The 13,235-nt window shown below is 37.1% G+C and overlaps 1 non-coding gene across 1 annotated transcript; it reads left to right on the top strand.

Moving 5' to 3' along the window:
• Window positions 1-12,747: 12,747 nt before the first annotated feature.
• LOC131065890 (U1 spliceosomal RNA) lies at window positions 12,748-12,909 on the top strand. The gene has a single exon (XR_009358318.1). It is a non-coding gene; the product is annotated as a U1 spliceosomal RNA (small nuclear RNA).
• Window positions 12,910-13,235: the final 326 nt, after the last annotated feature.

The raw sequence follows: 13,235 nt of genomic DNA, 5'->3' as shown, positions 1-13,235 counted from the left end.
CTCCCCCAATTCCTATACATCCCCCAAGAACACAAGAAAACATATTAGGGCAAATTGAAAACAACAAAAAACAACTTGAGGAGTTGATAAATAGGTTGAAAGATCCTAATTCCACAACCTCTCGTAGGACAAGCCTTGCTGAGTCACTGCAATCTATTGTAGCCCATGCAGGTTTAGTGAGTGGTCAAATTAATATGTGGTCCAACAAAAGAGAAGAACAAAAACAATTTTATGCAAACAAGTTATCATATGCTGCAGTAAAGAAAAATAAAATAAAGAAAGTTGATTTCTGTGCACTTTTCATGGACCCTAGAACCAATCAACCCTAGCCTGGATGTAGGAGGTTCCCTATCCATTGGTGCCACCACGAAGGGATAAGGAATAACTTTTGGGATAGGTGGTGGATGGTTTTTGACCAGCCGTCATGTAATAATCATGAGGTGCCTGAGTACTTTTTGAGGAAACTCTATTGTGAGTTTGTCCTCAATGAGATCCCTAACTATTTTGACTACCTAAATTTTCAAGGTAGGGGTGGGGGGTCCTCACATGACAAAGAAGGGGCACAACGTGACCCAAACCTAGCACCGAGACCCTTGGGTAGACCTATGGTGGAGCACATGACTGTTCCTTCTATTGTGAAGGATAGTGTCGAGGTGGATACCTTAGAGTCCATTAGCTCATTGACTCAGACCCTCATACAATATGTTGAACCTCTAGTACATGCTGACGTTTATGAATCTTATAGGCCTCAAGTTCCATCTCACTACTATCAGTCATGCAGGGCACTTTGCACTTATCACCCTGATAGTAGCCAGCATGCACCTACATAGTAGCCATCTGCTACAGAGAATATGGTCATGACAGAGTCTCTGCTAAGTGAGACATTCGACATTGATACGCAGGTAAATTTTTGCAACTTCATTTAATTTTATTTTGAAGTGTTAAAATAAGTAAATTAGTACAATGATTGTGATAATAATGTAGGGTCAAAGTGTTTTTACTACTTGTGACATTCCCCCAGCTACGTTTTACATGACACCATCGAGTGATCAAGTATGTATCCAGTAAATAATTCAACTATTACATGTGAATAGTCAACATTATATGAATGGTTTTCTCATAATTCACTTTGGATGTCAAATTGTTTGGTGTTGGACCTTCGACATCGACATCTCGCAATGAAGTTCGTCAAGGCACTTGCACCGAGGTAACCTTTACTCATTAATGGTGTGGTAAAACAAGTTTAGTAGTTTTGATAATTGAATAATAATTATTGTTTCATTTTCAAATTGTTGACATCAGGTACTCCTCTTGATGTTTGAGCTACATTGGATCGTGGTGTTGTTGCAACAATAGCAAGTTCAGAAGCTTTGACAGAGGTATGAGACAAATGAGTACATTTCAGTTGTTCTTTTAATCGGCTATCATTGAAAATTGTAATGATACCTATATGTAATTTAATTTCTATCATAATGCTTGTTGTAGGGCCTTGCCACTCTTGAGCGTGAGCATGCCCCCAATGTAGATGAACATCGTGATTATATGTTTGCAGTAAGTAATGTTCTATTATTTGTCATTCTACAATTCATTTTTTATATATATTATATATTGATGTTTGTAGTTTTGATTGTATTAGTTGGAGATCTAGAGAAGTCTAGAAAGGAGGACCAGTGAGCGCATTCGAAAGACGCCAACATCACATACATCTCCATCCCCTCGATAGTCAAAGGCAACTCGTGATCTATTTCCTCATGCTACTGGGAAATTGATAGACTAGGGGCCTTTATTGTATGCCTAAATGACATTTTTGAGCATAGTTTTTGTATTATATATATGTGACATTTTATTGCCATATGGCTTTTGGCAAGCTCGTATCACTATATTGGATATATATGCTATACTCTTATCGACATGAAACATCGTATGACTTTATGACTTTTTTGGTTAATGCAAACCATATTACAACTATTATCTAAAATCACATATATACATTTGATGATTGAAATAGAGATTCTTTAATTGTACAAACATTTTTTATATGAGATATTATATTCTATAGGTTTTGTCTGCAATTTTTATTACATTTTTAGTTAAGATCAATTCTTGTTTGATAATTCAACTTCATAACTTGGTGACTAGAAAATATATGTATTTTCATGCCTAGAATCTCAATTTTGTCGTATTCCATGGAGACAAACAGTAGTAACATTATCCTAGTTACATTTTTAGTTTCAATAATGAAAGATCCCTGATGGATCCCCTTGCTAATCTGCTATAGTTTTTAAATTAATAAACTATATTTTCCTGTGTTTCCTTTAATGGTTTTAGAGAATAGACAGAAGTTGTAGAAGGTTTGTTTATTTTTGTGTTTTTGATAGTTTTTCAACAAGTAATAATTGATGAACAAGTACATGAAAAGAGTACTGAAAATAAATGTTCATACACAGCCAAATCAGAATCGTACCAAGCAGATTTTTGATTATTTAAATCAAATAATTATCCAGATAGTGATTCCAAACAATTCCAGGAAGATTACAATAACAATGATTCCAACCTGGATAAAAAGTGAATACTGCAATCAAGAATGAAGCTGCTGCAAATGTCCAACGCTCTTACATAGCTCCACGTGGGAAGAGAAATGGCTGCAAGGTACAACCGTACGATTGTTAGTTGATGCCAAGCTGGAAACCCCAACCTCCACGCTGAACCCTAACTCTGTCCACTAAATCCTCCAGAAAGATGTCGTACCAACTCCAAGGCACTGAAATTGAATGCTAGAACCAATAACCACTGTGCTGGGGGCTACGTCCCAGACAGGCAAGACCTTGGGGTTTTCGTCCCAGATGCTGAATCGCTCTCCAGAGCAAATTCTCCAAATCAAAGATGAAAATGTGTAAAAGATACTTGATAATTAGGTTACCATCTCCTTATAACTCCTTCCCTCTAGCTCGGACCCTAAAAGTGTATGAAAAGTGCGCTTAGGCTTATAAAGTCTTATTTCTCATTTTTAGTCGCCAAGTATAGAGAAAACGACACTTTTTTAATATAAAAGAATTCCATTCATCAAAAGGGTCTCTGACAAATGGGAAACATTTAGAAAAGTTCAAGACCTTTCCAACGAGCTATAACACATGGGCATATGCATCCAGATGAAGCCAAAAACCCCTTATTACTCCAAAATGGCTATAAACATAGCCTTATTTAATTAATTAAATGCTAACTTAGGAAATATTTAAATATATTAAAAATATAACCCAAATAGCTGTAGAAGGCTCAAATGACTCCAAAAGTCTGAAACAGAACCTGTCACCTATTTGTGACTGATGTCGGAAATCATGGATCAACTGGCAGTCTCATCCCTAAAATCTAGGGATGCTCCTAGAAACTAGGAAACACACCCAAATTTCCTGAAACTGAAACCAAGGAATGGTATCATGGAACCCCAACCCTAGACACTGTCACAACCTCCTAAAAAGTAGGAATTGCCTCCTAAAATGTAGGAACTGCCTCCTAAAATCAAGGAACTGCTCCAAACTGGTCTACTACTGCTAGAAACACCAAATCCAAACACTGAATATCCTGACTGAGTCTCTATCCACCATTGCCAACCTACAAGACTCCATAATAGGCTAATTCACATGTCTCTGCTAGACAGAGTTAAAGAGGGGACATGACAAATAACTAGTCTCTTCACTTTAGTTAGAGTTAGTTTATTAGTGTTAGACTAAGTTAGAAAGTCTTATTTTGCACTAGTCTACATATATGCTTAAGCAAGAAATTACTCTTTTAATCATATTTTTCTTTTCTTTCAAGTACACGTTAGATGTCAACTCTTACATTAAATTTGGACCCTCTAAACTACTTTCAAAATTTAAATAACTTTTATTTATACTCATTCACACAAAAACCAAAATGATCACATCATATTTAAAAAAAATTAAAATCATGATCAGGCAACTTGGCGAATGAAAAAAAGCCATACCTAGCGTAAACCTGGCCTCCTGGATGCACTTGTGTTGACGGTTTATGCCCACGACGAGAAGAACAAAAGTTGCGCTATGTTGCTACCTTTCACTGAATGCATTTGACGATTTTTCATGCGAGAGAAAAAATCTCACCATGAACAAATAAAATTGAGCTGTCTGAAAGTGAGAGAGGTTTTTATAGGTTCCCACCACACGACCCCGTAGGTTTAGACAAATCGTTCATACGTGTCATGGGCTCCGAGATATGCAACATGAAAGTTTGCGAGTTCACACTTTGAGAGCTCAAAAGAAAGCGTTGCCAAGGTGTGGCTCGAAATGATTGAGAAACTTGGGGAGTGAAACAAGGGCATACCTGGCGTAAAATTAGCCACCTGGATGCGCCCGTGCTGATGATTTGTGCCCACAACGAGTAGAGCGAAAGTTGCACTATGTTGCCATCTTTCATTAAATGCATTTGACGGTTTTTGATGCGACAAAAAAATCTAGGCATGGGCAAATAAAATTGAGTTGTCCAAAAGCGAGAGAGGTTTTTGTAGGCACCCATCACATGAACCCGTAGATTCAGACGAATCAATCGTATGTGCCATGGGCTCTAAGATATGTGACATCAAAGTTTGATGATTTTCACACTTTGAGCACTCAAGAGAAAGCGTTGCTAGAGTGTGGCTCAGAATGATCAGGCGAATTGGGGAGCAAAACAAGGGTATACTTGGCGTAAACCCGACCACCGGACGCTCTCGGGCTGACGGTTTGTTGCCATGACGAGCATAATGAAAGTTGCACTATGTTGCCACCTTTCATTGAATGCATTTGATAGTTTTTTAGGCGACAAAAAAAATCTAGGCATGGGCAAATGGAATTGAGTTGTTTGAAAGCGAGAGAGGTTTTTGTAGGCACCCATAACACGACCTCGTAGGTTTAGATGAATCATCCATATGTGCCACAGGCTCTGAGATACGCGATGTCAAAGTTTGATGATTTTCACATTTTGAGCACTCAAGAGAAAGCGTCACTAGAGTGTGACTTGGAATGATCGGGCAACTTAGGGAGCGAAACAAGGGCATACCTAGCGTAAACCCAACCACCCGGACGTGTTCACACTGACTTTTTTTTCCACGACGAGCAGAATGAAAGTTGCACTATGTTGCCACCTTTCATTAAATGCATCTGACATTTTTTTATGTGACAAAAAAAATCTAGGCATGGGAAAAGGGAATTAAGTTGTTCAAAAGTGAGAGAGGTTTTTGTAGGCACCCATCACATGACCCCATAGGTTTAGATGGATCGTCTGTATGTGCCACGGGTTCTGAGATACGAGACGTCAAAGTTTGATGGTTTTCACACTTTGAGCACTCAAGAGAAAGCGTCATTAGAGTGTGGCTCAAAATGATCAAGCGACTTGGGGAGAAAAACAAGGGCATAACTAGCTTAAACCCAGCCTCCCGGACGCGCTTGCGCTGATAGTTCATTGCGACAACGAGAAGAAGGAAAGTTATGCTATGTTGCCACGTTTCACTGAATGCATTTGACGTTTTTTGATGCGAGAGAAAAAGTCTCACCACGAGCAAATGGAATTGAGTTATCCAAAAGTGAGAGAGGTTTTTGTAGGAACTCACCACACAACCCCGTAGGTTTGAATGGATCATCCATATGTGCCACAGGCTCTGAGATACGTGATGTGAAAGTTTGACAGTTTTCACATTTTGAGTGCTTAGGAGAAAGCGTTGAGAGGATGTGGCTCAAAATAATCGAGCGACTTGGGGAGCGAACCAAGGGCATACGTAGCGTAAAACTGGTCACCCAGATGTGCTCGTGTTAATGGTTCGTTGCCATGACGAGCAGAATGAAAGTTATGCTATGTTGCTGTAGTGTCCTAAAATTGCGACACTTGCAATTTCGACTGCATTTCGGTCTTCACGATGGCGACGCAACACGCAACCTGAATGGAGACCCCGAAACCTGATTATGACACCAAAAACTGCATTTTCTTGCACCCTGGCCTGAACCTCCTTTGCACCCTGCTGTCCCGAGAGGTGGGACCAGGGCGCCCAGCGCCCTGGTCCCCCAGGACCATGGCGCCCAGCGCCCTTGTCCTTGGGTCCTATTTTGGGCCCGGTCTCTTTTGGACTTCGGGTCTTTATGTTTGCAAATTGGAAAATTATCTTTCCTGGTCGGCCTAAGGTCGGGAAAATCAGTCTATCAGCCCTAATTGACAAGTATATAAACTACATTTTCCTCTTTCATTCGACATGATGGAAAAGGCGTGGAAATTATACTCAAGCATTCAAGCATTCAAGCATTCCTTCAAGCAATTGATCATTTCAAGTCTCCATTCAAGGCTAAGTGTTGCATTCAAGACAAGGATTCAACCATTGAAGAGGAGATCACTTACTACATACTACTACAACATACAACATACAACATCTATACCTTCGCACATAAGGATACAAACATCCTTACAACAAGGTATTAGTACTTGTTTTACATTACAGACATTTACATTTACAACATTGCTCATTTCTTGGTTAATTCCAAAACCGGGGTTTGACCTAAAGGCAAACCCCTAATCCCTAACCCCCCAATCATCTTCGCTTTTCTGTGTGTAGGTTGCAGGTACGCGGCTGAAATTGAAGATCTGGAATCCTTGTGCAGAGATGAACAGATCCCCCTTCGTTTCGCGGATTTTTCGGAGGACCGTGGCGCTCGGGCGCCACCGTCCCGACAACTTTTGCTCAAATTTGTAGGACAGCGCCGTATCGACATTTTACTGCTAATTCCAGGTCCGCAGCTTCATCCTATATCCCTATCTCAGTTTATAAGCGAATCTTTCTCACTTTCTATGCATTCCTAGCTTAATTCTTCTATGCACATTCTTTACAAAAGAGGGTAGCCTTGCTTCCTTAACCCTTGAAACACATTTAGCATCCAATCTTGCATTGTGTGGGATTGGATCTTGTGGGTTTCAACCCCTCTTTTGAATGTAAAGTCTCTCCCCTAAGTGAAAACCATCAACCCTAGTGAATCTCCCTTCTCTCTCCTTGGAGTTGGAAGAGGGGAGAGCAACTAGGGTTCGATCGCGATTTTCCGCTTTACAGTTGCCACGTTTCATTGAATGCATTTGACGATATTTTATGCGAGAGAAAAAGTCTCACCATGAGAAAATGGAATTGATTTGTCCGAAAGCAAGAGAGGTTTTTGTAGGAACCCATTACATGACCTTGTAGGTTTAGATGACTCATCCATATGTGACATGGGCTTTGAGATACGCGACATGAAAGTTTGACGAATTTCACACTTTGAGGGCTCAAGAGAAAGCGTCATGAGGGTGTGGCTCGAAATGATCGAGCGACTTGGGGAGTGAATCAAGGGCATACCTAGCATAAAATAGGCCACCCGGACGTGCTCGTGTTGATGGTTCGTTGCCACAACAAGTAGAATGAAAGTTGCACTATGTTGCCACCTTTCATTGAATGCATCTGACTATTTTTTTTGTGACAAAAAAAATCTAGGCATGGGCAAATGGAATTGAGTTGTCCGAAAGCGAGAGAGTTTTTTGTAGGCACCCATCATACGACCTCGTAAGTTTAGACGACTCGTCCGTATGTGCCACGAGATCTCAGATACGCGACATCAAATTTGACGATTTTCACACTTTGAGCACTCAAGAGAAAGCGTAGCTAGATTGTGGCTCAGAATGATTGGGCGACTTGGGGAGTGAAACAAGGGCATACCTAGCGTAAACCTGGCCACCTATACGTGCTCATGCTGATGGTTCATTGCCACGACAAGAAAAATGAAAGTTATACTATGTTGCCACGTTTCACTGAATGCATTTGATGTGAGAGAAAAAATCTCACTAGGAGCAAATGGAATTGAGTTGTCTGAAAGTGAGAGAGGTTTTGTAGGAACCCACCACATGACCTCGTAGGTTCAGACGACTCATCAATACGTGCCACAGGCTCCGAGATATGCAATGTGAATTTTTGATGGTTTTCACACTTTGAGCGCTCAAGAGAAAGCGTTGCGAGGGTGTGGCTCAGAATGATCGGGCGACTTCATGAGCGAACCAAGGGCATAAATAGTGTAAACCCAACCACTCGGATGCGCTCGCGCTGATGGTTCATTGCCAGGACAAGAAAAATGAAAGTTATGCTATGTTGCCATATTTCACTGAATGCATTTGATGGTTTTTGATGCGAGAGAAAAAGTCTTGCCATGAGCAAATGGAATTGAGTTCTCTGAAAGTGAGAGAGGTTTTTGTAGGCACCCATCACATGACCCTGTAGGTTTATAAGGATCGTCCACAAGTGCCATGGGCTTTGAGATACGCGACATGAAACTTTGAGACTTTGCGCACTTTGAGCACTCAAGAGAAAGCATTGCGAGGGTGTGGCTCGGAATGACCAGACGGCTTGGGGAGAAAACCAAGGGAATACCTAGTGTTAACCCCAAACGTACTCGTGATGACGGTTTGTTGCCATGACGAGCAAAACTTAAAAGTTAGTGCTTGATTGAATGAATAAAGGAATTGGGAGTTCATTTGAAGAAGAGAGGCATAACTTTTGGGAGTTCTGATAGTGAAAAAACTAAGAGGAGGAAGAGAGTTGTAGGATTGTGCCAAGGATTGAGGTGTCTTAGAAAGAATTAAACACTTGTAACCAATTTGTAAATGTACGATATGTCTGAGATTCTCCAACAATCTTCCGTTTAGCATGTGTAGACTCTTCCAAACCATCATACATCTCCTCCTTACAGTGCATCACATTCTGTTGCCATAGAATTAGTGATATTTATAGAAACCACTCATTTTCCTAAAGAACTATAAACAAAGAAATGCATGGCAGTAGGAAAGAGAGGGGAAAGTGTAGAAGGTGATGAAAGTTGAGATCGACGTTTAAGATTTTTAGAAGATGTGGGAGAGGGATATTAATGGAAATCTCGAGGAGGCTGTGAAATATTAGAGATGGGTATAGATGGAATATATCAAGAACGAGGAGTGGAGCATGGGATTGGGCTCTAGGTTGGGATAGAGGACAAGGGGCACGGTCTCTATGATGAGTGGAAGATGGTGAGAGAATTCCTTCAAATTCTTAATTGGTTGGTGTTGTACTTAAACGAAGTTCAAGGAATTTAAGGATGTCTAGAATCATGATTGTCTTATTTAAAATGTTATTTTTTATGTTTATAGTTCGAATATTCTTGATACATTTTTAAAATATTATTTTTTATGTCACATAGTTCATATATTCTTGATACATTTGGTCATTTCATGTATGAGGTGCACCTTTGGGTTTATGAATATATTAGTCCATAGTGAAATTGGCATTGGTACAAATTAGTTTGGAATTTGATCAAGATATAAGTGACAACAAGATAATCATGGATAAAATTAAGACATTGATGTAAGATGGAAGGGACAAGTTCGTACTCATCTAACCAAGGCCTTTTAAAAAGATATTGAAGAGATTACAAACATTCACTACATGAGAGAATCTAGACATCTTTAAGACCAATCTCAATAAGTTGATGATGCTATTTAGAGTCTTTACTTTAGGTTCTATTATAACATTTAGGATATGACTCATGGTAAGTATGGGTACTAAAAATATATTTCCCAATGATGATGTTGAAGGAACGAGTAGGATGAACCAAAATCCCTTCACAAAATTCATTGTTGATGTATGAAGGATCATGATAGTTGTGTTTACATATTTTTATGTTTGCAGATATGATGATGAGAGGTTTTATAGAGGAAATAAAAGAAGTAGATTCCTCATTAAGTGATCACTTGTTTACCATTCCAACTATATCATCAAAGTAAAGAGTGATGTATTTAGGGGTGTTCCATCACAATATTTCTCATTGATGTATAAATTCTAGTGATAGTTGTTGAAACATATTTCTTCATTTGTAAGAATGCAATGATGGTAGGTTGTATAGAAGAAACAAAACAAGTAGACTTCGGGTCAAGTGATTGTTTGTTTACCATGCCAATCATATCATTAAAAAAATGTTATATTTTAAATTATTAAAAAATAAAATTTTCTTTTATTTTATTAATAAGAATAAATATAAAATTCAATGATTTTTAGAAAAATATACAATTTTATACATTTAATTCATTGTTAGGAGATTAAATGCATACTGAAGTGTGCTTTTCTGTGCAATTATTAACTTAGTTTTTTCAACTGCGACTTATCATGGGCAGTGGAAAAATGATGTCGCTAGTGCAAATTAAAGACACTATTTAATGTTTAATATTGTATTTAATATATTTTTTAAAATTTAATATTATTTAAAGTAAATCAATATGTTCTAAAATTATATAGATATTTATTTATTTTTAATATAATTTTAATATTAATTTTGCATACATTAAATTTCATTCTCCCTCTACTTGTATACATACATACATACATTGAATTGTCATATAAATATATATTAATAACATATGAAATATAATTTTAATAATAAATTTATATACATTAAATTTTTCTTTAATATCTTATTATTCTCTTTAATTTGTTTGTTTGGTATATATATATATATATATATATATATATATATATATATAAAAGTGATGTTTACTTTAAAATATATGAATTAAATAATTAAATTTATAAGATATAAGATATTTGTAATTAGTTAATAGTAAATTATTTATTTTTCTAATGAAAACAAATTATTTTATAGTTTCAAATTAATTGATAGTTTTAGATATTTTTTAAAATTTAAAGAAACACAATAAATTATTTATTGCAAAAGCATTTGTTAATTTAAACTAACTAAATGACACAAAGCTAGTTTATTTATTTATTTATCTTCTTATTTTATTCTAATAGATCGATGCATTATTAAACAAAAACAAAAAACTAAAAAAAAAGTGTTTAAGAAAGAAAGCCCACAAAAAAAATGATTCATTTCAATTTTTTATATCTATATTTATTATTAAATACTATGTTTAAAATTTTAATACTTTGATATTTAAATGGTTTCAAATTTAAAATTAAAGGTAAGAGTTTTTATAATTATACTCACACTCTTACACTTCACCACTTGTTGTCATTGTAGAATGTCTCTAGACTTAATGACACAAATTTAGCTTATTTGTGTATTTATTTTCCCCTCTCCCTCTCTTTATGCATATATATATACCTCTTTCTACTTCTCTCTATATATCACCTCCTATATCTTTCTCACTTCCTATATCTTTGCCTTTCAATCTCTCCATCTCCACCTCTTTTATTATCTCCTTTTTTCTATCTTTATTTCTCCATATCACTCTTACTTTCCCCCTTCAAAACATATTCCCTTCTCTATATATTTATCTTTCTTTCTCTTTCTCTAGCCTCTTCTATAAACACTTTTGACAGTCAACACTATTGGTAAGAACTTGACACATTACGTCCCTTGTTAGAAGGGTGTAGGTTAAGAAGAAGGTGAGGCGTTGATAGATTCAACATTATTTGATTGGTTGTGGTGAGAGAATGGAATCTTGAAGATTTGAAGGCTTTGAATTAAGGGTTATACAAAAGGATTGACCTTATCACTGCCAATATTTATGCACAAATGACACAGTAGTTGTGCATAAATGCTCCAATAGTAGTGCACAAATGAGCCAATTATAAAGCAAAAAAGCTAAAAAGTGAGTGGCAATGGATACATGTGAAATTTATTAACTTATTAATCTTAATTATCAATTTTTTGGTTTCTTTAAAGTTAGTAACTAACAAGTTTGGATTCACAAAAAGTGCACAATTATTGAAATGCTTACAACTACTAGGGGAAAGAACTGAATAGTCGTGCACCCTAACTTCACGCTTCTCAAAATTCTATGTGGAAATTTCAAATCACTCTGATTTTTTTACAGCAGCTTACTTGGCAAGCCCCTTGCTTATAACTAAGGTTTTAGGGCCACATCATCAAATATGATGCCACATCAGCATGCTTTTTGCCAAGGTGTCTAAAACAGCCCCCGAAAAAAGTGAGACCAATAGGTGTGCAAAAGAGCCCCAATACTTGTGTAGCTGATGTGGCATCAAATGATTGGTTGCTTTTCACAACAAATGGTATATTTTACTCAATTATTGGTACTTATCATACAACTATTGGTGCAGTGTTGTACAAAAGTTGGACATTAAATCAGTGAATATGGGGTTATTAAATCAACAACTTTTATCACAAGAATTGGAACATGCTTAACTAGTGAGTCCTTTCCCCTAATGCTCTTCACAATTAACCAATCAATCTTAAATAACAGAAAGGAAAGTTTATTTTTCTTTCACAGATTTCTAGATAAAAGTTCTCATAAGAGAAAAAGAGAGTAACGTTTGGTTTTTATGTAACATTAATATGTAAATGTAGAAAACACGTACATATGCCCATATATATCTATGGACATTTTAAACTTTCGCTGCCATGGCCAGTGTGTAGCACAAGATTTCATATAATTATTTCCAGGAACAGAAAGTTCGAATGTCTCACGCGACCTCACCATTGGATGGTATCAGTAAATTTTATTACTGAAATGTAAATTTTGTGTCTACAAGGCTACAACAGGTTTTAATTGTTTGATTTAATTTAGCAGACTTACATTCAATTAATTCGCTCACCGAATTGTAAACCCTCATCATTCCTTTCATGGTATTCTGCTGATGAGATCTGTGAATTACAGAGGCTGTTAATGATCCCACATGTGAGGCAGGAAGAAAAGAAAGGAAGAGGAGGAGTACAACAAGGAGGAGAGGGGGCATTGACAAGCATACTTACCTGGGCGGGGTCGATCGGTGATCAGGAAGGCCGATGGCATAGAGAGAGCACCTTCATTGCACATAGAGAAGGGGGCTCTGTCTAGCATCTCCCATTGTGGAGAGTGCACGTCATAATTTGTGACAGAGGGGGCTCGCGTTCGCGCGGCCCCCACATATTACTAATAGAAGAAATAGTTTGTAATACTTCCGGTTTTACTAAGAAGATGTTGAAAATTTATAATAGTCTATTAGGTCCTAGAGAAGTATTTAGGATTTTAAACTCAATATATTTGTTTGGATTTCTGGTGCAGAAGGACCGGCTGGCACACAGGTAGTGCTTTCATTTGGAGAAGGGATTGAATGATAAAAGGAATGGGGAGTTCATTTGGGAGTTCTGATAGTGAAAAAACTAAGAGGAGGGAAAAGAGCTGTAGGATTGTGTATACGATTGAGGTCTTAAAAAGAATTACACACTTGTAACCAGGTTGCAAATGTACGA

The sequence above is a fragment of the Cryptomeria japonica genome, chromosome 6, assembly GCF_030272615.1.
Source record: "Cryptomeria japonica chromosome 6, Sugi_1.0, whole genome shotgun sequence".
Lineage (NCBI taxonomy): Eukaryota > Viridiplantae > Streptophyta > Pinopsida > Cupressales > Cupressaceae > Cryptomeria > Cryptomeria japonica.
Note: the sequence above shows the minus strand (reverse complement) of the source record. Positions and strands in the feature narration are given on the sequence as shown.